This window comes from Schistocerca americana, chromosome 5 (assembly GCF_021461395.2).
Source record: "Schistocerca americana isolate TAMUIC-IGC-003095 chromosome 5, iqSchAmer2.1, whole genome shotgun sequence".
Classification (NCBI taxonomy): Eukaryota; Metazoa; Arthropoda; class Insecta; order Orthoptera; family Acrididae; genus Schistocerca; species Schistocerca americana.
The window spans coordinates 238,594,582-238,621,435 of record NC_060123.1 but is presented as its reverse complement, the minus strand read 5'-3'; the positions used below and the strand labels follow the sequence as shown (position 1 = coordinate 238,621,435).

At 44.8% G+C, this 26,854-nt stretch overlaps 1 protein-coding gene across 1 annotated transcript in view; it reads left to right on the top strand.

The window, feature by feature from the left end:
• Window positions 1–948: 948 nt before the first annotated feature.
• LOC124616289 (neural-cadherin-like) overlaps window positions 949–26,854 on the top strand; it is a 966,400-nt gene continuing 940,494 nt past the window's right edge. The window contains exon 1 of the mRNA XM_047144591.1: window positions 949–1,664. The gene's annotated coding sequence lies outside the window, so the exon portion shown is untranslated. The remainder of the gene's footprint in view (window positions 1,665–26,854) is intronic.

Below are 26,854 nucleotides of genomic sequence, written 5' to 3'. Positions count from 1 at the left end.
TGTCTCACCCGTTTGGTGATCAGTTGCTTGTCTTTTTAAATTAACATTGCTGTTGCATTGCTGTTTTACAGTATGTTTGTTAATTTTTTTTTTATATTTGCCGTTCTTGGACTTCAGCCGAGACTGTGGCTACTTGTCTCAAAATTCTAATTGGGATCACATTAACTTGTTTTTAAAGCATTATTTGCTGTGTCTGGATTTTATGCTCACTTGGTAAATTGTAACGTACTTAAAACACGATTAATTACACAGTTGTTTATTCCCTCATTAATAACGTGTGGTATCTTTATTTATTGCTGAGTCTGGAATTACCGTTTTAAATAAATGTGTGTAATTGGAAAAGGGAACCACCAGTAACTCATTACGGCCCGATCCACAATCGCAACCGAATCCTGTCTTCCTTGACTGTCAGGTCTCATATTTAGTACGTCTTCTGATTCCAAATTAATGACCAATTGCTGGTGGAAGAGGAGGACGTTGCGAACACTGTTACATGTGCCGTACAAGGTAAACGGGACTGATAATCTGAAAGAGGCGCCATAGCTGAGTAAGGTGTTGCCAGGCAACTATATTCGCAAATTGGACGGCTTTGACCTTTGAGGAGGTGGTGCAGGCAGCAGGGCCGAGGCGCGCGGAAGAGAGAGAGACGGAGAGAGAAAGGAATGGTGTAAGTGCGATGGTGAGTGGAACGTAGTGGTGAACAGGTGCGGCAGGGAGAGAGAGGCTCATGGCCGACGACGGGAACAGCCGAACGGCCGTCATTAGGAGAGCGAGCCGGCCGGCGGAGGCAGCCGAACGCGGCACGACGGCCGCCGACGCTCCGGGACGCCGCGGTATCGACCGGCCGAGCGCGGGCCAGCGCCAGCTTCCGCCTGCGGCCACGGGCGGCGCTGCCTGCGCGTAGTACGACCGGCCCAGCGAGCGGCCGTCACTTCGCCGCCAGACGTGTCTGGCGTCAGTCCCCGGCGGAAGAGGCGGGCGGCAGCGTCTGCCGTAGTGACAGAGGGGAAGTGCCCCTCCCGCGTGTGTAATACTGCTTGTGCGCGGCACGTGCGCGCGGCGCGTGTTGTTTTCGCAGTGGTGCCTGCGAGCTGTGCGTGTGTGTACGCCGGGACTGAGAGGGGAGAGAGGCGCAGGCAGGAGGAGGCTGGAGCAGAGGAGAGCGTCGCCGTCGTCTGCTAGAGGCCTGCGCGTCCCTGCCGTGCTCTGCTGCCGCAGTCGCCCTCATCGCACGTGTCCTTATTGATCTCCGCTCGCACGTTTTTCGACTGCCGTGTCACTGGATCCCTATTCAGTCATCCTATTTCCACAAAGGACGAATCTTCCGTGACCTCCCTCTTTATCTCTCTCTCACTCTCTCTCTCCCGCATCGATTTGCGTGGTACTGTAGACCATAGCTAGTGGCGGCGCACTTTGACCTTTGCACGTCGGTTCATCGGCAGCGCTCAGTTTTAGGGACACGGTACTGTCCGAGGCGAGTAAGACGTGCCGCGCACGAGGGCTCGCGTAGCGCCGAGCTGCTAGGACGCAACGCGACGCGGAAGCGAGCGTCTGCAGTGGGTGATCCGCGGCAGGCAGTCAGCCTGGGTCTAGCCCCGCCCTCCAAGACGTCCACTTCCAACACCCTCCGGCGTCGCCGGCGTTAAAATCCTCACCTCTGCAAGGTAAGAGGGGCGACCTGCATGCATCATCCAAAAAGAGGAGTCACACAGCAAACGAAATCCATCTCATTTCTAGCTTAGTTCTCGAAAATATATCTTTTCCATTGGACAAATCCTAAGTTAAGGATGCCTGAGAGGCGCCAGAAACGAAGGGCTGCACATAAGCCATGAACAACTGTGCGTAATAACACGTTCGCTCAACATCAAAATCTTTAGCGTTACTAAAATTCGCAATGTATGTTGATGCTATTATAGTTTCGAATGTTATACCCTGGAGCATCAATGGAATATTTTTAGCACACGCTTCTATTTGCACTACACGCGGGTAATACGCTATTTTCTTACTCAAGTTGATTAAGTTTACACTTGATGAACTTTAAATATCTTGTGTAAGGAAATTTTAGAGGTATTTATGGATGCAATTTTCTGGAAAATTTCGTATAGAACTACGTTAAAAGTACAAGCCAGTAAGGTTTCGGAAAAATTTTCTTTAACTGAAAAGCAGAAAATTTGACAGTAGTGGGTGCTTGCCTAAGGTTGCTATTTCTTACGCGTTCCAAAATTAAAAAGAAAAAAACGAATGTTGTAAATATAAATCACGAATGATCCTAGCCTACAGACGGTGACAGACCGAAAAACGAAACGAGTTATTGAACAGGAGACTGTGAACCATAAATCTCATAAACAGAAAACGAAATAAATAAATATAAAGTGGTTTGCCTGAACGACGTAAAACAATTTTCCAAATGCAGTGACATTGGTTTACTTTGGAATCGCTTCCGGATGACGAATGCAAGTCTAGTGTCCTAGCATTGAGAACTTCCTCTTCAGATTAATGGCGAAATGCTTCGGGAAAAGTTTATGCTTTTCCGAACAGGGCAAATGCAGCAACAGTACTGAAATGCAAAGTCTACCTTAACGTCTAGCTTTCGTTAAAACAGTCCACATGATACGTAGAAATATGACCTACGATCTAGTTGGAGATAAAAGTTTGTCACACATAGAGCTACAAAGAGCGTTTTTTTAAGTACTGAACTAGCACTGTAACCGTTTATAGCTATAGCTCACTAACATGCAACGACATCCTCTGTGTAGGCCTACTTATCGTTAGAGACTAAATTTGAAGTTATGATACTGCGAAACGTGCTTTACGGACGTCTGTATCAAAAATTTAGGTGCTGCTCATTTATGTCGTAGCTAACCTACGGAGATACTATCCCACTTGTCCTTTATTAACGCCACTGTCATATAAAACACTATTTAGGGGAATTACCTGAATGCATATCGGATGAGGTAGCAAAGGAAATGTTTTCGAGTTTAATACCTTTTTGTACAACCAAACTCCTTAAAGCCGTGTAAAATGTTTATTCTTCAATCGCTTTCGAGTATTAGCTCAAGATCAGGAAGCACACAGTGGTATTAATCACATCAAGGTAGGTAATACTGACATAACTTAGTAACTGCTTACGTTGCGTTTGTATGACACACACACACACACACACTTCCAAACAGAAAACTTAATGAACAGATGGGATGTTAAGCGTTACAAGTCTGCTTCCATATAGATTACTTGGATGTGGTTCATACCATTGTGAGCCTCCTGGTGATGAGCTAGTTCTCAAATTTCGGTTGGAGAACGGGTATTTTGTATGAAAGACCGATTGAAGGGTAAATATTTTATGCACAGCTTAAAGGTATTTACTTGTCCAAAAAGCTTAGCGCCATACATCCTCAGTGTTCATTTTAATCAACGCTCATTTACGTTGCTCCCTTCACTCCTCGCTATAAGCTTCTAGAGCTAAAAACGCGTTCAGTACCATCGTATCATTTGTAGTATGTTAGCAGGTACCCAGTCCTGAAATACCGTGCAGAAGAACGGATACCGTGCGCAGCTGTCTCTGCACCTGCTGGTCTGTCACTTAGCGTCGTGTTAGGCGCCAGGCGATGTTTAAATGAGTGCGTTAGCCAGAAATTGAGACGGAAGCCAGGCAGAGTCACGAAGCTGACAGACTGTGCCGGCACGTGACCTGGGAGCTGCGCCGCGTCCCAGAATCGCCAGCACAGGCCGGGGCTGCAGGCAGCCGGCGTGTAGTGCCGTACTGTGCTGTAATGCTGCGCCGCAGCCGCTGAGCAGCTGATGCTACGGGGAGGCGATGCCGCTGTCCAGTCGTCATTGACTGCGGGACTTCGCGAGCTTCGCTTCTCCGTACTTTTTCTGCAGGTTCACATTTATAAACAAACATTTCACAAATTAAAACGAGTTTTTCTTGCTCCAATACGCTGCCGCAAAGCAAAAGTGCAACACCCTCAACGACAATGTACAGTGACACACATACCGCAATTTGGATTCCAGAAGGGTTGCTCGACTGAGAATGCTACTTATATATACACTCGTCACATAGTACAAGTCTTAAATAATAATGTATCGCCAGATGGTACTTTTCGTGATATTTCCAAGGCCTCGATTCTGTAGATCACGTCACTCTCTCGCAAAAATTCCAGTTTTATGGAATTGATGGCTTTACGCACAGCTGGTTTCAACCGTATTTGACAGAGTGCAAAAGGTTGTGCTGAATAATTCAGACAGTGTCCGAAAGGTAGAAAACTTTACTGACTGCGGTAAAACAAAAATTACGATGGGAATCCCACAGTGTTCAATTTTGGGTCCACTCCTATTCCTTATACAGGGTGTTACAAAGAGGTACGGCCAAACTTTCAGGAAATATTCCTCACACACAAATAAAGAAAAGATGCTACGTGGACATGTGTCCGGAAACGCTTAATTTCCATGTTAGAGCTCATTTTAGTTTCGTCCACCTACGCTCAATGGAGCATGTTATCATGATTTCATACGGGACACTCTACCTGTGCTGCTAGAACACGTGTCTTTACAAGTACGACACAACATGTGGTTCATGCGCGATGGAGCTCCTGCACATTTCAGTCGAAGTGTTCGTACGCTTCTCAACAACAGATTCGGTGCCCGATGGATTGGTAGAGGCGGACCAATTCCATGGCCTCCACGCTCTCCTGACCTCAACCCTCTGGACTTTCATTTATGGGGGCATTTGGAAGCTCTTGTCTACGCAACCCCGGTACCAAATGTAGAGACTCTTCGTGACGTATTGTGGACGGCTGTGATACATACCCCATTCTCTAGGGCTGCATCAGCGCATCAGGGATTCCATGCGACGGAGGGTAGATGCATGTATCCTCGCTAACGGAGGACATTTTGAACATTTCCTGTAACAAAGTGTTTGAAGTCACGCTGGTACGTTCTGTTGCTGTGTGTTTCCATTCCATGATTAATGTGATTTGAAGAGAAGTAATAAAATGAGCTCTAACATGGAAAGTAAGCGTTTCCGGACACATGTCCACATAACATATTTTCTTTCTTTGTGTGTGAGGAATGTTTCCTGAAAGTTGGGCCGTACCTTTTTGTAACACCCTGTATAAAGGGTGAATCATCTAAAATTTTGCACTGCAAGTATCGTCGAAGTCGACAGTGCTACTGATGTGCGATTTCACAGAATGGGTTGCAGGACAGGGGCTCGTATTGTTAGCCAATAAACAGCTTATAATAATACTTCGAAACTGTATTTCTTGCGCAAACATACACTTTTTAAATGGAACAATGGATACTGACATTAACAAACAAAAAGTGTAGTAAATTAGAATGTCAGGGTAATCGTTGCATGATTCTAGTGCGAGTCGTTTACGAGAAATCATGCTTTGAAGAATTCCCACACCGACACTTGTACAATAGCTGTGGTAGCACACATAATGAACAACACAAGTCCAGACAATAACTATGTGAACTGTGACCAGTAACGTTACAATTTACCATCACAGATTTTTTTTTTCAAAATGACAACCGGTAGTGGCAATACACGCTTCCTGTCTGGCATGGAACGATTGCTGCACACGTGCTAGCATTTCAGCGGAGCTGTCTGAGCAGGCTGCAGTAATACGTCATTGTATATCATGGAGTGTAGTTGGTATGTCCTTGTAGACAGCGTCTTTCAGCTTTCATCACAGACAAGCGTCAAATCAGCGGAGCGGGCCGGCCAATGTAGGTCCTCTGCGTCCAAACCAACTGTTGGCAAACAATTCTTGGAGACATGCAATAGTACTTCGAGCATGATAGGCTAGACAGCCATAATGTTGGTACCACAGGTTCCCCCTAGTCTGCGGAGCAACGTCTTCTAGGAGACTGCGTTGTTTGTTATTATCTCTATGAAGCACTCGCCTATCAGCTAGTGGTCCACTATTCTATACTACACGATTACACTCCGTGGACGCTGACTTTCCTCCTGACGAAGCCAACGAGGATTGTCAACAGACCAATTGTGCATGTTTCGGCGCTTTGCCCGGCCATGATTGGTAAATGCGACTTCATCACTAAACAACATACGTCACACATCTGGAGTATCCTGTCTTAATGCAGATTCACAGAAGTTAACATGAGTCTCATAGTCGTTTTTATGCAGCTCTTGATGGAAAGATAGGGATGGAATCTATGTCGACGACGAATGCGTGGAACACTTGGCCGACTCATTCCACTTCCTCCTGCGATTGTGTAGGAACTAACATGCGGATTAACTACAACAGCAGCAAGATCATTAATTTCACACTCTTCTGTCGTCACTTGTTGACTTCTGCTACGGTGTGTAGGTGTTACGCTACTGTCAAGTAACTAGTTGAAGAGTTTGATAAATAACTCCGAGATGGTTGACGTCTATTGGTATATCTTTTTGGATACACCGTACAGGAAAGAACTTCATTCGTCCTACACTCTCCATACACTATGAGGGTGTCGGCCTTTTCTGCACTGCTAAATCCCATCGTCCACTCACGACCTACTGCTTGGACTGTCACACGCTGACTAGCCAGTCGCAGTGCACCCGAGGAATACAAAACTACACTGTAAGCAAACATAACAACATGGTACCTAGCAATTATGTAGGTTGAAACTGCACAAACACATGCCATGCGGTCTGAGGTGCCTTCTCACGGTTCGCGCGGCTCCCCCCAACGGAGGTTAGAGTCCTCCCTCGGGCATGGGTGTGTGTCTCGTCCTTACCGTACGTTAGTTTAAGTTAGGTTAAGTAGTATGTAAGCTTAGGAACCGATAGCCTCAGCAGTTTAGTAACACAGGATCTTACCAAAAATTTCCAAAGTACGGTATCTCGTAAACAACTCGCACTAGAATCCTGCGACGAACAACATTGACATTCTGCTTTAACCTACTTTTAGTTTTTTAGTGTGAATACACGTTCCACTTTAAAAAGTGCATGTTTGTACAAAAAATACGTTTTCTAAGTGTTATAGCAATCTGTTTATTGACTAACAATACGAGCCTCCGACTACCAATCAATTTCCATTTCCGCAATACTTGCGATGCAAGTTATAGGCGAGTCACCCTGTAGATAAATGTCCTCCAACTTAACATTCGACAATCAAAACTGGTACGTTTTTCAGACTGTACTAGTGTTACAACAAATCCCATTAGGAAAAAAAAGCAACAGAAGAGGTGGTAAATGATGTTTTCCAACGAATTATTAAGTGGTTCTCTGAAAATGGACTCTCATTAAATTTAGAGAAAGAAACACATTACATTCAGTCCTGAATAACAAATAGAATCATACCAATACTGATATAGCACGTGAGCAAGAGCCAGTAAATATGATTGATAACTCTAAATTTTTGGGTGTACATATTTATGAACAATTAACTACAACTACTTTTGGTCTTCGTATAACTGCTAATCTTGGAAAAAAAAAACATATCAATTTCCCGACATATTTTGCATTTTTACACTCAATAATGTCGTACGGAATAATTTTCTGGGGAACTTTGAAAGAAAATATTTATTGTACAAAACCGAGTAGTAAGAATAATACGTGCTGTTCACCTATGTACTTCATGCAGGTACCTCTTCAAGGAGCTAGGTATTTTAAAGGCGCCGTCACAATGCACATATTCGCTAATGAAATGACTGGTTTGAAGCAGCTCTCCATACTACTATATCCTGTGCAAGCTTCTTCATCTCCCAAAACCTACTGCAACCTACATCCTTCTGAATCTGTTTAGTGTCTTCATCTCTAGGTCTCCCTCTACGATTTTTACTCTCCACGATGCCCTCCAGAACTAAATTGGTGATGCCTCAGAATATGTCCTACCAAGCGATCTCTTCTCATAGTCAAGTTGTGCCACAAATTTCTCTTCTCCCCAATTCTATTCAATACCTCCTCATTAGCTTTTGATATTCATGCAAGTGGTTCTCTTTTCTCCAAAAGTCTCTTTAATTTTCCATTAGGCAGAATCAATCTTGCCCCTAGAGATATATGCCTTTACATCCTTACATTTGTCTTCTAGCCGTCCATGCTTAGCCATTTTGGACTTTCTGTCGATCTTATTTTTGAGACCTTTGTATTCCTTTTTGCCTGCTTCATTTAATGCATTTTTGTATTTTCTCCTTTCATCAATTAAATTCAATATCTCTTCTGTTACCCAAGGATTTCTATTAGCCCTCGTCTTTTTACCTACTTGATTCTCTGCTGCCTTCACTATTTCATCTCTCAAGGCTACCCATTCTTCTTCTACTGCATTTCTTTCGCCAATTCTTGTCAATCGTTCCCTAATGCTCTCCCTGAAACTCTCTATAACGTTTGGTTCTGTCAGTTTATCGAGGTCTCATCTACTTAAATTCCCACCTTTTTGCAGTTTCTTCAGTTTTAATCTACAGTCCATAACCAATAGATTGTGGTCAGAGTCCACATCTGCCCCTGGAAATGTCTTACAATCTAAAACTTGCCAGAATGAGATTTTCACTCTGCAGCGGAGTGTGCGCTGATATGAAACTTCCTGGCAGATTAAAACTGCTCTCCTGCGAACCTTGCTGTTTGGAAGGTAGGAGACGAGGTACTGGCAGAAGTAAAGCTGTGAGTACCGGGCGTGAGTCGTTCTTCGGTAGCTCAGTTGGTAGAGCACTTGCCCGTGAAAGGCAAAGGTCCCGAGTTCGAGTCTCGGTCGGGCACACAGTTTTAATCTGCCAGGTAGTTTCATATCAGCGCACACTCCGCTGCAGAGTGAAAATCTCATTCTGGAAACATCCCCCAGGCTGTGGCTAAGCCATGTCTCCGCAATATCCTTTCTTTCAGGAGTGCTAGTTCTGCAAGGTTCGCAGGAGAGCTTCTGTAAAGTTTGGAAGGTAGGAGACGAGGTACTGGCAGAAGTAAAGCTGTGAGTACCGGGCGTGAGTCGCGCTTCGGTAGCTCAGTCGGTAGAGCACTTGCCCGCGAATGGCAAAGGTCCCGAGTTCGAGTCTTGGTCGGGCACACAGTTTTAATCTGCCAGGAAGTTTCAATCTAAAACTTGGTTCCTAAATCTCTGTCTTACCATTATATAATCTATCTGAAATCTTTCAGTATCTCCAGGCATCTTCCATGTATACAACCTACTTTCATGATTCTTGAATCAAGTGTTAGCTGTGATTAAGTTAAGCTATGTGCAAAATTCTACCAGGCGGCTTCCTCTTTCATTCCTTAGCCCCATTCCATATTCACCTACTACGTTTCCTACTCTTCCTTTTCCTACTATCGAATTCCGGTCACCCATGACTATTAAATTTTCGTCTCCCTTCACTATCTAAATAATTTCTTTTATCTCATCATACATTTCATCAATCTCATCGTCATCTGCGGAGCTAGTTGGCATATAAACTTGTATTACTGCGGTGGGTGTGGGCTTCGTATCTATCTTGGCAACAATAATCCGTTCAGTATGCTGTTTGCAGTCGCTTACCTGCATTCCTATTTTTTTTTTATTCATTATTAAACCTACTCCTGCATTACCCGAATTTGATTTTGTATTTATAGCCCTATTTTCACCTGACCAGAAGTCTAGTTCCTCCTGCCACCGAACTTCACTAATTCCCACTATATCTAACTTTAACCTATCCATTTCCCTTTTTAAATTTTCTAATCTACCTGCCCGATTAACTCACAACACTAGAGGGAAAAATAACCTTAATTATCTATGGTTAAAACTGTCAGTGGCTCAGGAAGGAGCTCAGCACGCAGCAACAAACATTTTCTATCATTTGTCCAATAACATTAAATTTCCGACAGGTAGCGAAACAAGTTTTAAATCTAATTTAAAATCATTTCTCCTGGACGTCTCCGTCTATTCCACTAACGAACATCTATCTATAAACTGGCGGCCAGAAAGGGAAAAAATTAAGTGTAATTGCATGATTGGGGCTAATGTTAATTAATGTTAACACTGATCATGTATACTTAACCTGTAAAATGACTCATTCTACATCATTTCGACAAAAGAATCGTTCATATGATCTGTGGAACACCTAACGAACTAACACCAGGGAATAGTACGTGAGTATCGAGGCGTTGTATTAGCGACCAGATGACGTTCCGTAGGCATGTCTGTGCACCCTCCGTTTTCACTCTGCAGGTAGTAACTGTGCTGAGTTTAGAGGTGAACGGTGTTTGCAAAATTCGTTTTAGGGCTCAACCATGTCTTACCAACAAGTACGTACTCCTGTTGAAGAACTTCAGTCACTTAAAGGTATCGTACTATGCGCCTAAGGGAAATTGCATGAACATTTCGACGGGTAGCTGCACATGTTTCGCACAGTGTATCGGTGGTGTGTCGCTGCTGTCAACAGTGGTCTGTGGGACATTCCCACACTCCTGTAGACCAAGTACTACCAAGTACCACGTCCACGTAGTACAGACGCTGTACGAGCTGTGAGCAGCGATGGCTGACCGAATATCGTTCAGGAACGAAATCCAGACACATGTTGCATATGCTGTGTCATCGGAGACCATTGGGAATCGCCTGGTTCCAAGAAGGACTGAGATCATGGGTGCCTCTGGCCATATACAGGGTGGTCCATTGATAGTGATCGGGCCAAATACCTCACGAAATAAGCATCAAACGAAAAAACTACAAAGAACGAAACTCGTCTATCTTGAAGGAGGAAATCAGATGGCGCTTTGGTTGGCCCTCTAGATAGCGCTGCCATAGGTGAAACGGATATCAACTGCGTTTTTTAAAATAGGAACCTCCATTTTTTATTACATATTCGTGTAGTACGTAAAGAAATATGAATGTTTTAGTTGGACCACTTTTTAGCTTTGTGATAGATGGCGCTGTAATAGCAACAAACGTATAAATACGTGGTATCACGTAACATTCTGCCAGTGCGGACGGTATTTGCCAAGTGATACATTACCCGTGTTAAAATGGACCGTTTAACAATTGCAGAAAAGGTCGATATCGTGTTGATGTATGGCTATTGTGATCAAAACGCCCAACGGGCGTGTGCTATGTATGCTGATCAGTATCCTGGACGACATCATCCAAGTGTCCGGACCGTTCGCAGCCGGATGGTTACGTTATTTAAGGAAACAGGAAGTGTTCCGCCACATGTGAAACGTCAACCACGACCTGCAACAAATGATGATTCCCAAGTAGGTATTTTAGCTGCTGTCGCGGCTAATCCGCACATCAGTAGCAGACAAATTGCAAGAGAATCGGGAATCTCAAAAATGTCGGCGTTGAGAATGCTACATCAACATCGATTGCACCCGTACCATATTTCTGTGCACCAGGAATTGCATGGCGACGACTTTGAACCGTCCTGTTCAGTTCTGCCACTGGGTACAAGAGAAATTACGGTACGATGAAAGATTTTTTGCACGCGTTCTATTTAGCGACGAAGCGTCATTCACCAACAGCGGTAACGTAAACCAGCATAATATACACTATTGGGCAGCGGAAAATCCACGATGGCTGCGACAAGTGGAACATCAGTGACCGTGGAGGGTTGATGTATGGTGCGGCATTATGGGAGGAACGATAATTGGCACCCATTTTATCGAAGGCAATCTGAATGGTACAATGTATGCTGATCTCCTACGTAATGTTCTACCGATGTTACTACAAGATGTTTCACTGCATGACAGAATGGGGATGTACTTCCAACATCATGGATGTCCGGCACACAGCTCGCATGCGGTTGAAGCGGTATTGAATAGCATATTTCATGACAGGTAGATTGGTCGTCGAAGCACCATACCATGGCCCGCACGTTCACCGGATCTGACGTCCGCAGATTTCTTTCTGTGGGGGAAGTTGAAGGATATTTGCTATCGTGATCCACCGACAACGCCTGACAACATGCGTCAGCGCATTGTCGATGCATGTGCCAACATTAGGGAAGGCGAACTACTTGCTGTTGAGAGGAATGTTGTGACACGTATTGCCAAATGCATTGAGGTTGACGGACATCATTTTGAGCATTTATTGTATTAATGTGGTATTTACAGGTAATCACGCTGTAACAGCATACGTTCTCAGAAATGATAAGTTCACAAAGGTACATGTATCACATTGGAACAACCGAAATAAAATGTTCAAACGTACCTTCATGCTGTATTTTAATTTAAAAAACTTACCTGTTAACAACAGTTCGTCTAAAATTGTGAGCTGTTTGTTTGTGACTATTACAGCGCCATCTATCACAACGCGAAAAAAGTGGTCCAACTAAAACATTCATATTTCCTTACTTATCTACACGAATATGTAATAAAAAATGGAGGTTCCTATTTAAAAAAAACGCAGTTGACATCCGTTTGACCTACGGCATCGCCATCTAGCGGGCCAACCATAGCGCCATCTGGTTTCCCCCTTCAAGCTAGACAAGTTTCGTTCTTTGTAGTTTTTTCGTTTGACTCTTATTTCGTCAGATATTAGGCCCAGTCACGATCAATGGACCACCCTATATATTTTCCATAAAAACCCACCGGAGATGCCGTTAATAGCCTACGAGTAAAAAAGACGATCGCGTCTTAAATACAAATAAGTATTGATTTGTAGCAATAATAGGCATTAGAATTTACAAAACGAATATTTACACTGTTATAATTACTTCAGAATACAACTGCTGATGTTAGGAACGTAATCTTCAGCAACGCGTTTCCGGAGTTCCTTCATCTGCCTGTATGTGTTAACCCTGGGATAAACATGCACTTAAAAACGAGGCAAGTAAAAAAGTAAAACAAATGAAAGTTACTTGAACATGAAGTTCTTGTTTTACTTTAAAAGCTGCAACAGCAGTTCCTCTGCTGCGCTTATCCATGTTACCTCCTTTGTACCGTGGCGTTCCTTTCCTATGGTGGCGATCACCAATAACATCAGCTGCTATCAGTTACCTCTCCATGCACTGATTAGTTCAGTAAACCTGTATACAGATCCAACAGTCACGCTGAGCCATCAGCAATACCGTAACATTCCAATGGTGTTACAAGCGACATGACGAGACAACAAACCAATGGTTATCTATGCGAAACGTCTCACACATACCGTACTGACGTTAACCTTAAAAAAGACCAAAACACCACTGAAGAAAGCATTATCACTCTCACTCGCTTGTATATTAAGTTCTGTATCAAACATAACACGGTGAACTGTTGTTTCAACTTTTTTAGGTAGGTCAAGGTTTCTTCCTTTCTCCTCTACGTGCATCACCTCTAAATCCTCTTATATGCTTTTTAGGGAGTGACCTGTCTCGGAGTGACCAGTCTCATATAAGTTTGGCAGCCACCAGTTCACCACTGTTACCCAGCCTAAAAGCGGCTGCACGCTCTCTATATCTTGTCGAAAATTTGTTTTGTATTTTGATCTCACTGTATCTTATAAACACGTACCTACTCAAATTTTCTTATCTGTTCCCAACTACATGCTTTAAATTATATCTGATTACGTTTTTTGCTGTGAATGCCAACCGGACATTGTATGGCCTAAAAAAAGGTTCTCTAGTTTCTGTTCAAATGGTTCTGAGCACTATGGGACTTAACATGCTTTAAATTATATCTGATTACGTCGCACAATCGCACACATCCATGCCCGAGGGAGGATTCGAACCTGCGACTGTAGCAGTCGCGCGGTGTCCGACTGAAGGGCCTAGAACCGCTCGGCCACAACGGCCGGCCCAGTTTCTGTGAAATTTTCCCATAACACGGTACAATAAGGATCTTTTTACCCTTATCCATTTCCTCTTCTGTGTCTTCTTGCCCTATGAACAAGACGATTCACCATCCTCACTTCATATCCGTTATTTAATACATTCGGTTTAACAATGTTGAATATATTAACGTCTCCTTTCATAAAGCTTCTAAATACCGCTTCTTCATAAATTTTCGGATGGTAAAGCTGATTACGAATCACCCGTCGTTGTTGACGTTTTGAAGATGTAGGAGGGTGTGATTTGTCTTGAGTCCATTTTCTCGTGGGCCTTATTTACTTTACCAACCATTTTATCATTGTTCTCCCCAATTCCACCTATAAGAAACAACGTATTGTCGACACAGCGTTTGTAATATGCTACTTTTTTCATTGAAGGATCGTCAGAATTTAAAACATTCTCTTCAATATTGCTAAAAGGAACATCCGCTGTTGTGTCCGAAATGCATGATCCCATAGCCAGCCAAGTTTTATGGCTGTAGTATTTGTTGTTAAATGAAAATAACTGAAATCAGTGGCAAGCTACAGCAGCTCTATAAACTCAGACATTTCCTGTCTCGTGATTTTCTTGAGAAAGCTATTTTCAATAATTTCGATCTCACATACCGCAAACCTGTGTAAAAGTTTTTAATGTTCAGAGCGACTAGTCAGGAGGCTACAGTGAACAGCTTATCTTTAATTTCATTACTTGGGGCCACACTGCCTCTTACAGAGTAGCTGTTACCAAAGAAATACTTGTCTCTAAGGAAGCGGTTGAGTAAATTCCAAACATTAGTGGTTGTAGGTTAAGGTGGACTTTTTTTTAAATAAAGGGCGGAGCCCCTCCACGTCCACAACGACGTGGTGACGATTACAAAAGTTCTGTTATCACCTACGTATTTGTTAGTTACCAATCGAGGACTTCGTAGGATGTGGACCGTGATGTTATCCGTTCGTCTGGGCAGGATTACCCACTAATACGGTCACATCGAGGAGATACATAGTGAACTAAAAGCGAACGAATGGTAGCGCTTTCAAGAGCAGAGGGGGAAAAGGCCAAGGCAGGTGCCAAGGGAAAAAAGCCTCTACGATAATCCGGTCGGGCAGTAAGAGCAGTAGCGGTTCTCTTGCTGTCTGCGACAGATCATGCATGGATGAAGTTGTTAATTTCGGGTATCGTACAATGCTCGGTATCGTTGTCATACCTTAGGTTGTCATGAAGAGCGTCAGTCCTATCGAGGAGGGGTACTGCTGGGCTGGGCGCCTGTGAGTCTCTGGGCCACATGCTGCGTCTGTACCTGTAACAAACCAAGGTCGTTAGATGAATGGCTCACTGGTCATAAATCGATCGCACTGTGTAAGGGTTTCGGTTGGGTTTGTTTGCGGTTAGTGTGCAATATGGCTTCCCTGCGTTGTGCCGGCCGGTTTGGCCGAGCGGTTCTAGGCGCTTCAATCGGGAACCGCGCGACCGCTACGGTCGTAGGTTCGAATCCTGCCTCGGGCATGGATGTCCTTAGCTTAGTTACGTTTAAGTAGTTCTAAGTGCTAGGGGACCGATGACCTCAGATGTTAAGTCCCATAGTGTTCAGAGCCATTTGAACCATTTCATTAAAGCCCAGCGTTGCTGGTTGGTCGGTTGGTCGGTTGGTCTACAGTTCGCAATGCAGTTAGCTTTGCTGTGCTGCAGGAGCTCATGGTGCTGCCCATTGGTTGTTCATTCTTCCTAACTAGTAGTGTTTTTGGACAGTTATGTTTCCATCTATGGTTGTGATCGTAGTTTCCCAGGTTAAGGGTGGAAGGATTGTTCGACTATTTCGTTTTCCTGTACAGTCGTGTGGCGAGTTTTTTGAATACTTGATCACACAACGCTCAGCGGCCCTTGCCCCGCAAATCTAGGGACTGATTTCAATAGGAAACCGTCTCAGGAGAGTTTGGCAGCGCGCCAGGCGTCCGCTGTACAAACAGCACATTAACAGGCTCCATGGTATCGTATAGGGAAAAATACAAACATTTAAGACCATATAGTGGGACAACATAGGGTGGAAACTGGCCCGTCACTTCACCAAGGTGAAACACTAGACATCAACTCTACAAGGACCTAACACACAAGCATACCCAGCTGAGGAAAAGGCTGAACAGCGTCATTCACACCGAATCTGCTTCCTTCCCAACCAACTCTGACTCTTGAAACAGACCAGGAGGTCACACGACTTATTACCCAGCCCACACGCGACGTAATAAGTCGCACTAGCACTCATGAAATCATATGGGTCATCTAGCATACACAGCTAGAAAGGCTCCTGGTCCAGATGGCACTCAAAGCCGTGTCCTCCATGTGTTCACCGATAAATCTATACAGTACCTATCTCACATCAGAATGCTGTCTTACAGAACCAATATTTCACTGACTGCCGGCGGCTGTGGTCGAGCGGTTCTAGGTGCTTCAGTCCGGAACCGCGCTGTTGCTACGGTCACAGGCTCGAATCCTGCCTCGGGCATGGATGTATTTAATGTCCTTAGCTTAGATAGGTTTAAGCAGTTCTAAGTCTAGGGGAATGATGACCTCAGATGTTAAGTCCCGTAGTGCTTAGAGCCATTTGAACCATTTTTGAACTTCACTGACTACTGGAATTTGGCCAAGGCCCTGATGTTCATGAAACCAGGGAAAGCCCGCAAAATTACCAACCCATCAGCCTGCTGTGCTCGCTCAGCATAGTTGTTGAGAATGTAATTCTCAAACGTCTCACTAGGCACTGTATCACCAGTAACACCCTGAGGCCAGAGGAATTCGGATTCAGGAATCACCACTCCACTACACTAAACGCCTCTCTGTGCTGAAGCATATAACACAGGCAGCTACAACACCAACAAAGCTACAGCGGCTGTGTTCCTGGACATCGACATAACCTTTTATCGTCTGTGGTACAACGGTCTCATTCTCAAACACAGTGATACTGGTTCCCACGACGGACTCATAAGTTCCATACACTCATATCTCACCAACAAATGATTCTACACTGACGTTCAGGGCAAACAGTCAACACAAGCGGTCAGTAGCGAGCCAGTGTGTGTGTTGGACCTTCCATCAAGCTACGGACCCCCTTGAAGATGTCTCCCGCAGTCGGAGACGAAACGTTGGGAATCACCACAGAATTCATCAACCGACCACGGCATAACAGCCCGGATAATTATAATGGACACAAGCGGTAGTAACCCAAGGCAGTACCCTAGGGCCTCTCTTATTTAACCTCTACATCAATGGCTTCGCAGGTACACAAAACACGATGGTAGTCATCTACGCAGATGACACAGCCATCGTAGCGCAAGACTGGAAACCGTTAAACGTTAACTCACTATTACAGAGCTGCAGAGCCTTGGATGGAACGATGGCGTGTTAAAATAAACGTCGACAGGTGTGAGGCTGTTCGCTTCACACGCATACTGAAACATGTCCACAAACACCACTGCAGACGAATAACACTAAACACACGTCCAATACGTTTCTGTAAGAAATTCAGATGCCTCGGTATCTAGATGGACGAGAAACTTACATGGGGGGACCACACTGAATATGCTACCAACCGAGTTAAATACGAGACTCAAACAGCTTTACACTATTCTCAACAGGCAAAGTAGACTGAATAGGAGTGTGTCAAGGTCCAGGTACACAACACTAACTAGATCACTGATGACGTATGCAGCTCCAGTCTGCGGATACGCGGCTCCAAGACGTCTGCGCCGACTGCAGATCATGTAGAAAAAAGAGCTACGTATCACAAACAACGCTCCACGATACACAAGCTCCATGGACCTTCACACAGAGGATAAGGATACGACTGTCAGGCGCTTCCTTGAACAGTGCCTAATTCGAGGGCTTGTAGTTCAGTATCCTGCGTGGTTCACCGTACTGCTGTGTCTCTTCCGTGTGAAGTACGAGGGGAGTTTGAAAAGCCAGTGTAAAAATAAAAACTACTTACATGTTTGGGATAAACCTTTTTCATTTTCCGACATTATCTTCTTTTAGACTTATACACTTCGTCCCTTCCGAATAATAGGAGTTGTCCAAGTCTGCAAAATAGCTATTAGTTGCTGCAATCACCTCTTCGTTTGAATAAAACCTTTGTCCCGCCAGCCATTTCTTAAAATTCGGGAACAAATAGAAATCCGAGGGAGTCACGTCTGGAGAATAGGTGGGATGTAAAACGAGTTGGAATCCTACTTCCATTAATTTTGGGACCACAACTGCTGAGGTGTGTGCTGGTGCATTGTCGTGATGGAAAATGACTGTTTTGCGGTTCAATTGCCGGCGTTTTTCTTGCAGCTCGCTTTTCAAACGGTCCAATAACGATGAATAATATGCACCTGTAATAGTTTTACCCTTTTCCAGATAGTTGATGAGGGTTATCCCTTGCGAATCCCAAAAGACAGTCGTCATAACCTTTTCGGCTGAAGGAATGGCCTTCGCCTTTCTTTGGTGCAGATTCTCCATTGGTAACTCATTGTTTAGATTGTTTTTTGGTCTCAGGAGTATAGTAATGCATCCATGTTGCATCCACAGTGAAGAAACTACGCTTAAAGTTCTGCGGATTCTTCCTGAACAGCTGCAAACAATCCCTGCAACACTTCACACGATTCCGTTTTTGGTCAAGCGTGAGCAATCGCGGAACCCATCTTGCGGATAGCTTTGTCATGTCCAAATGTTTATGCAAAATATTATCTACCCGTTCATTCGAAATGCCCACAGCACTAGAAATCTCACGCATATTAACCCTTCTGTCATCATCACCATATCATGGATTTTATCAATGATTTCTGGAGTCGTAAGGTTCAGCATCACTTTTCCCATATGGCCAGTCCGAGAATTTTGAAACCACTTATAAACTGTTCTAATTGAAGGTGCAGAGTTATCGTAATGTTTATCAAGCTTCTCTTTAATCTCCTGATGCGTTTTGCCTTTCATAAAGTAATGTTTAATCACCACACGAAATTCTTTTTCGTCCATTTTTTCACATTCACTCGACTTCCTCGATTCACAAGAATGCCAAACACAAAGAAATAGACCAATATGGGTGAAACTTGGCGTGCGTTCTTTCCAAAGATGTACTAACTAAACATGTCCTCGATACGCGCCGATGGTGCCATCTCTCGGACTTAGCATGGACTTTTCAAACGCCCCTAATATTACAGGGGTGTATTTCGAGGCCAGAGCGTTTACAACTTCAATGCTGAGTGTAACTGTGATTCCGCTGATGAGGGTCATGGCTGTCACGTCTGGTCTGTGTTCCCTGGGGTAGAATATGTCCGTCGGCTCAGTCGGCGCTATTGTACTGTATTTTCGACATAGCGCAAGTTCGTACAGTTTTTTGCCGTTGGCATTTCGTATGCGTGAATTCCAGTGGGTTTGTTTAGAGTTAAGATTTCCTGTGGTGCTGTGTTGAGTTTTGTGCTGATATCGCGTAGTCTGATGTTACCGCGAGGATTGTTTACAGATGTGTTGGCTCCGATGAACTTGACCCTGACAGCGTCTGATCTTTTAAGTGCTGGGGCCTCGATGTTTGTGTGTTGTATGGTAACTGCCTTTCCACCCGCAGCCGCGCCGTCCGATCGGTCGGTACGGTAGACGCAAAGGCTAGGAAGCGTAGTTGTTTGTGTGGCTGGAGTTTAGTTTCGTTCACGTGAGCGATCCGGATTTCCTTCTCCTCGATGAACGCGATTACTTCAACCCTTTTGTTAATGATCCCGTCTGCATTCCAGAACAGGATCTGCGTCAGTGTATCGTTGTTTACGTGTTGGGACGGTTGTTGTGTTTTATACATGGAAGACTGCAGGCAGTGTGGTGAGAGCTGACTGTATCGCAGCCAAGCGCTGGCCGGGAGCTGCCGCGAAGTGCTGTGTGCCTTGTGTGATGACGAAGTTTAAGGCTTTCTGGACGATCTTAACTCACTTGTGAGTGGGGAATAGTGTATCCACTCCTCCACCTATTGTTATGAGGATTTTGTTATGTCGGTCACTGTGATGGCTGTAGTACTGGTGGCGTTCTGGATGGTTTGGCTTGAGAGTTCGTGTTTTGTGGTTCGACTTCGTCTTTGACTGTGTGCCTGAGTTTGCTTGTTTCGTTGTTGGTTTCTTTATTGTGCTGCGAAAGTATTTCCCTTTTTGTTTTTTTGGGTTCCTTTACTTCCTTCCCTGGGCTTTTGGTTGCCCGTGTGTTGGTGGTGTGTCTTCTGTGACTGACGCCATCAGAGTCGAATAGGAGTCGTTTTGGGCGAATGATGTTGGTACAGGCGCGGGAGTGCTGTCAGTCGGTGTGTGTGTTTGTTGTGGTTCTGTTGCTGGGGAAGTGTTTTGTGTGTTTGTGGATCTCTAGGCGTTCTCGCCCCTTCCCCTACCACTTAAAAAGCCAGCAAAGGATATTCCGCTCCTCACCAGGCGGGGGGAGGGGGGGCTTGGAGCTGTTCTAGCGGCCGCTTTGACGTTTTTACGCCACAGAGCTTCTTTTTATTCGTCTCCCACTCTGTATTTCGCCACATAGGCTCTACTATAGTTGGCGTATTTTATAATTATCCCTGGTTTGCAGCGTTGTGCTGTGTGGTGGTGGTGGTGGTGGTGGTAAGTTCCTGTGGGACCAAACTGCTGAGTTCATCTTACACACTACTTAATCTAACTTAAACTACGTACGGTAAGGACAACAGACACGCACATGCTCGAGGGAGGACTCGGTACTCCGACTGGGGGAAGCCGCGCGAACCGTGGCAAGGCCCAGAACGCGGGGCTACCCACCGCGGCTGTGCTGTCTGGTTGCTAGCGCGTTTGCGGTATCGATGTGCCAGGCCACATCGTGTGGCCGCATGGCCAAACCACTGGTGACGATGACATTGTCGGGGGGCACGCAGCAGTGTGTATATTTCTACCACTACGACCATATGAAGGAGGATCGGGAGTGAGCCGTATCGGCTAGCTCGACAAGGTTGTTTGGTTGTTCCCTGTGTGTGAAGTAATCATGGATTTGGCTCACGCTCACGCAATCCCAGCCGAGGGCAGATATTTCTTCCTAAAGCATGTCGTTACGGTTTGTAATATCGATTCCTATCACGACATTCATTTGTATCTTTTCATCTGGGGTCCTGTATATGTGGTGCTGAACTCCCTCGGCGTTGAGGAAGTTGAGAAGGTTTGTGTAATCAGGTTTGTTTCCCACGTACAGTCATGCGTGGTCTCCTGAGAGTTTAGGGCGGCGTGTGGTGGGGGAATGTTTTTCTGGAAATGGTTTGTTTAGCTTGCTGAGGCAAGTATAGTTGCGTATTATGAGCGATGCGAAGCCGGTCGCCGGCCGTGGAGGCCGTGCGGTTCTAGACACTTCAGTCCGGAACCGCGTGACTGCTACGGTTGCAGGTTCGAATCCTGCCTCAGGCATGGATGTGTGTGATGTCCTTAGGTTGGTTAGGTTTAAGTAGTTCTAAGTTCTAGGGGACTTATGACCTCAGATGTTGAGTCCCATAGTGCTCAGAACCATTTGAACAATTTTTTTTTTAAACCGGTCAGTGTTGTGTTTTTTCGCATAGCTGCTTGGGTGGAGCCGTGTTGGTTAGCTGCTCCAGTGTTGTTTGTGGGGCTCCTTTTGTTGATGGTACTGTACTTGTAACTGTGTAGCTGGTGTTGGAGTTTGTGGACTCATATGTATGTGTGTATTCTTTGTGTTTGCGTCTAGGAACTGCCAAGGTCCGTCGTTGTCGTCTTGATGTTTCTCTGAGGTCCCCAGATTCTGCTCTTTCGACTCGGGGGCCGCAGCAGCGATAGTGATGACATGTTTAGTGTGACAGCTGGTTGCGTGTGTGATGTCGGTGTTTTTGTTTGTGATTTGTCGCCTCCGCCTGTCAGTGGTTCGATGAGCTCCTTCTCTCGCTAGGCCCATGCCGCCTGATGCGCGGCAGTGAGGTCTTGCTCCAGTTGGGTCATCCCCTCCAGATGGGCGGTGCGCGGGACGGATACGTCGATGGGAACAGTCGCCACCTCCGCCTGTTGTGCTGCAGCCTTGCTGCGGATCATTGGGAGGGATGTGCAGGAATATCGACCATCTTCCCTGCAAAAGGTGTTTTTACTGAGGCAGGATTGTGAGTGCACACAATTTTGCTTTTCTTCGAAAACGACAATTTTGATTTTTCGTCAGAATACGAAATATTTTGAGTGCCTATAGAAGAGGGCTGTCCCTACGACTTCTCTTGCGTGAAGTGCAGTGTGCGGCGCAAGAGATCGCGGGAGGAAGAGAGCGGCCTACAATGCGCGGGGTTATCGGACGTGACCGGGCCTCTGGCATTGAAATACACTAACAAAGAACGGGTGAGCTCCGCTGGCGAGTTTTGCAACCGAAGTCTCGGAAACTTTGAGCCAGAGCTCTTGCCGCTTAGTGCTGGGAAGCGTTCGGCGATGTCCGTTGTTCAAGGCGCTCCGAAGAGCGTCCTCTGGCTGCTACGCCGTTTTCAGATTATTTACGACTCAAGTGTCCTCTGACAGTTACGCCGGTTGCAGAGATCAGGGGTCCGCTTGGGGCAACTGCTCTGCTGTGAATGATGGACAATATTGGAACATCTATATATTTGCTGCCGAAAATGGTCACCCCAAGCAAAATTGTCAAATTTTTAGTTCGTCTTTCAAATATTTGTATAGCTTAAGCACTACTCCCCAGAATTATGTACGGTCTTAATACGTCTAAAAAAAAAAAGCCATTCTTTAGCTCCAAAGAACGCAGACACGTTATATTTCTGATCTTCATGTACATGAGCCGCCGGGGTGCCCGAATGGTTCTAGGTGCTACAGTCTGGAATCGCGCGACCGCTACGGTCGCAGGTTCGAATCCTGCCTCGGGCATGGATGTGTGTGATGTCCTTAGGTTAGTTAGGTTTAAGTAGTTCTAACTTCTAGGGGACTGATGACCTGAGAAGTTAAGTACCATAGTGCTCAGAGCCATTTGAACCTTTTTTTTTTTCATGTACACGTACACTCCGCAAGCAACATTGCGTTATGTGGAGGAGGTTACTTTTGGCGCTAGTAACGCATCCCGCTTTTCTGGCCTGTTCGTGAATTGTGCATCGGAGTCAGGAAGCTTGAGTATGAGCTCTACTTGTTCCGATTGGCTAGACGCGGTCATTTCCTAGATGTGTGTGAAAGGAAGTATTGTGGTGCCTACCTCCGCGTATAAAGCGTGTCACGTCGGCATTTTAAGTGTGTTTCTCTGCTTGATGCACATCTCTTGTAGCGTCTGCCGCTAGCATTTTTATGAGCGTCTCTGTATCACACTCGGGCTTAATAAATAATACCGTGACGAAACGCTCTTCGTTGAATCTTAAATCTTTTGTTAATACAGCCTGGCAAGGCTCGCAGACTGATGATCAACACTCAAAAATACATCCAGCAAATGTTTCTCATGTCTCTTCCTTCGTGCACGGATTACATTTCCTTAAAATTCGTCCAAAAGTGTCACCTTTTCCCACAGTCAGGTTGATGCAGTCATTGCACTTTACTCGGTAACAGTATTGCCCGTGGAAGGTTCAAGGTTCGAGTCCCAGTCCAGCACACAGTTTCGGTCTGCCAGGAAGAATTACAGCAGCACACACTTCGCTGCAGAGTGACCGTTCATTCTGGAAAGAATCCCCTAAGCTGTGCTTAAGCCATTTTTGGGGAATATCTTTTCTTCCAGAAGCGCTACTCCAGCGAAATATGGGCGAGAGCTTCTGTAAAGCTGGAAAGTAGGAGAGAGCACTGTGATGAGTGTTTGCACAGTGTCGTGTTGAGTTTGTGTTGTAACGGATGAAAGGAAAGGTTAATGTGAAACCCGATGCCAGCATATAGCCTATTCCTCTCTCATAGCACTAAGGGGCCCGCCGAGCTTATAGTCCCACCACGACAGACGGATCATCGCCAACAATCTGACATGTTCTCACGTCATGAGACACTGCGGAGGTATTTGGACTTTAATCCAGGACATTGGCGCAAGAAATGGTGATTTTCCATGCCCCTTCTCCCCTTGTCAGCCAAACATTGGCACTGAATGTGTCATCCACCACCAGGTTTCGAAACGAATTACTTTCCACTCTAGCGCCACCACAGAGGTGTGCGTTCACGACCTCGAGTACTTTAGACTGTGGTCAATGACAAAATCCGCTATAGGTGAAAAAAAATATTTATTTCTAAAAAGGAAAGCACTACCCGGTTTCAGTACATACGTCCCATCTTCAGGTGCAATTAAAATGTGAGTCCACTAAGGATACACAACTAACGTTAAAATAGTTTAATTGTGTTAAAACAGTTCATCCCTGGTAAAAAATATGCAAGTGAATATTCTCTTAAATCCTAGGTTTGCCAGAAAGCCTCTAGTAGAGGAGGACAACTGTCCAGGCCTTGCGGTGCGCCACACATGGATAGGCATGAAGACAGATAGGCGGTCTCTGTTAGACCAGTTGTTGGCCGGTACATTAATTTTGACTGTCAGATGGCGTGAGTAGTCCATTCGCTAACGCTGCAGGTACACGGCCGCTGCCACCGGTATTTCAACTATCTATTGCGCTTCGTACTGCCCTGATGGGTGTCAATGCAGTCCTGCGTTCGAAAGAGCACCTGTCTTCATGAGGATCCATGAGTAGCGCGCTCCTAAGCCTGGACCGTTATCCCTCCTGTGTGAGATTCATTCTGGCAGACCCAGGACTGAAGAGGATACTCTATTGCATACTATGTACCAGGGATGCACTATTTTAACCTATTTTAATCTTAATTAAGCATCCTTTGTGGACTCGCGTTTTAATATGACCCTGAAAACGGGATATTTGCCCTGAAACTAGGCAGTGCTTTCCTTTTTAGAAATAAGTAAATTTTACAACTGTAGCGGATCTATCATTGGAAACGAGTAACAGTTTGGATGTCTTGTCAAGGGAAACGCGTGACTTTACATATCATGGTTATAAGCAACCAGCGGCCTTTCGAATTTGATGCGATTTGTTTGATGGAGATTCAAGAGACTAAAGTATAAGATTATTAGTCGGTACGACTTATTATACCGTTAGCTAGTTTTCCAGCCACTGCTGGATCGTCATCAGATGGCGGGTACTACTGGATCATGTGCAGCTAGACGCTAGTTAGGAATGCTGGAGAAAGAAAAATGAGGCTCAAGTTAGCGAAATGTTTACAAAAAGAAAAAATCGTTATGTTCTGGAAAATTTACAGTGCACTGTCTCGTGGGATCCATCAAAAGTTAATTCCAGCAAAGTTCAATTTCGGTCATCTCTCTCTCTCTCTCTCTCTCTCTCTCTCTCTCTCTCACACACACACACACACACACACACACAGTATTTATATGCACTTGGTTTAACTGTACATAAAAATTGAACTTAAGTACAAACAATCAAAACGTTAGATGTCACACTTTGCCACACCGTAATCTTTGCCACGAGGTGCATTAAATTACAGGACAGAATATTTACAACCATAGACAATGGAGGCAAGTGATAATTAAAGCTGCAGGTATGTTCATACGATGACAATATACACGTAATATGGATCAAAAAAGTTGCAGGTAAACAAATTGAGAGACATATTTATTACATAATGCACTCCTTAATTATGAAGTATCTACTGCACTCTATACCAGTGCCTGTAAATGTCACCAGTGGCTAGAAACCTCCCCTGATCTTTATCTAGAGTGCGAACTGTGAACCCCGGTTCTTGAATCCAGCAGCAGAACTGTAATATGGCATGGAGCTCTTGTGCCCTGAAAACTTGCATACACAAGTGGTATGGCTAAAGTAACTGCTCTTGCAGAACTGACCACAAAAGAGCGTGATTTATGCCTCCATCAACTGCAGTTCTTTGCGTACTTCTTTCAGCATCATATCGCTCTCGTCGCAATATACGTGCCTCCACATCCGGTGTGCGAACTGTGTGTGGTCTACCACGAACCCTTGTTCTTCTTCCGAATGATCTCGTACCTGTAACAGTCTGCTGGAACATTCTTTCCCAGATGGAATGTAATTTTCAGGGCGTTGTCCGCCGTACGTGACTCGCGCCTGTTATTTGATACTGTCAGCTAAAGCATAGCAGCATTGCTTCACTGTTTACATTGTTGACGCTCTGCAGATTCACTAATCTTGTTGAGACGTCCACCTCAAAAGGGCCCCTACGGGATAGCTGGTGTAGCAGACTGTTATAACTGGTACATTACCTGGTCAAAACTACGCAGACACCTATTACTGGGCATTAATAAGGGATGTCTGCGCCCATAACTTTTATGGCAGCTTGTACTCCGCTGGGGACAGTTTTGATGGTGCGTCTGAATGTCAGCCGAGGAACAGCACCCCATTCTTCCTCAAGACCTGAAACTATAAAACACAGTGATGTTGGACGCTGGTGTTTGGGGCGAAATCAAAGTTCTAACGCGTCACAAAGGTGTTCCATTGCGTTCATGTCGGGACTCTGGGCAGGCCAGACCATTTCAGAAATCTTATTGGCCACAAAACTAGTTCCTAGGTATTTAGTTGAATTTGCAGCCTTTAGGCCGTAAATATCTAGGAATTACAATTACAAACCACTTAAATAGGAAGGAATACATAGAAAATGTTGTGTGGAAGTGTAACCATAGACTGCGTTTTATTGGCAAGACAATTAGAAAATGTAACAGACCTACTAAGGAGACAGCCTACACCACGCTAGTCCGTCCTCTTTTAGAATACTGCTGCGTGGTTTGGGATCCTTATCAGACAGGATTGACGGAGTTCATCAAAAAAGTTCAAAGAAGGGCAACACGTTTTATATTATCGCGAAATAGGGAAGAGAGTGTCACTGAAATTATACACGATTTTGGATGGACATAATTAAAACAAAGGCATTTTTCGTTACGGAATAACATTTTCATGAAATTCCAATCACCAGCTTTCTCCTGCGAATACGAAAATATTTTGCTATTGCCGACCTGCATAGGGAGAAATGATCACCATGATAAAATAAGGGGAATTAGAGCTCGTTCGGAAAGATATAGATGTTCGTTCTTTCCGCACCCTATACGAGATTGCAATGATAGAGAATTGTGAAGGTGGTTCGATGAACCCTCTGTCAGTCACTAAATGTGATTTGCAGAGTATCCATGTAGATGTAGATGTAGACTGATTTGTCGTGTAACC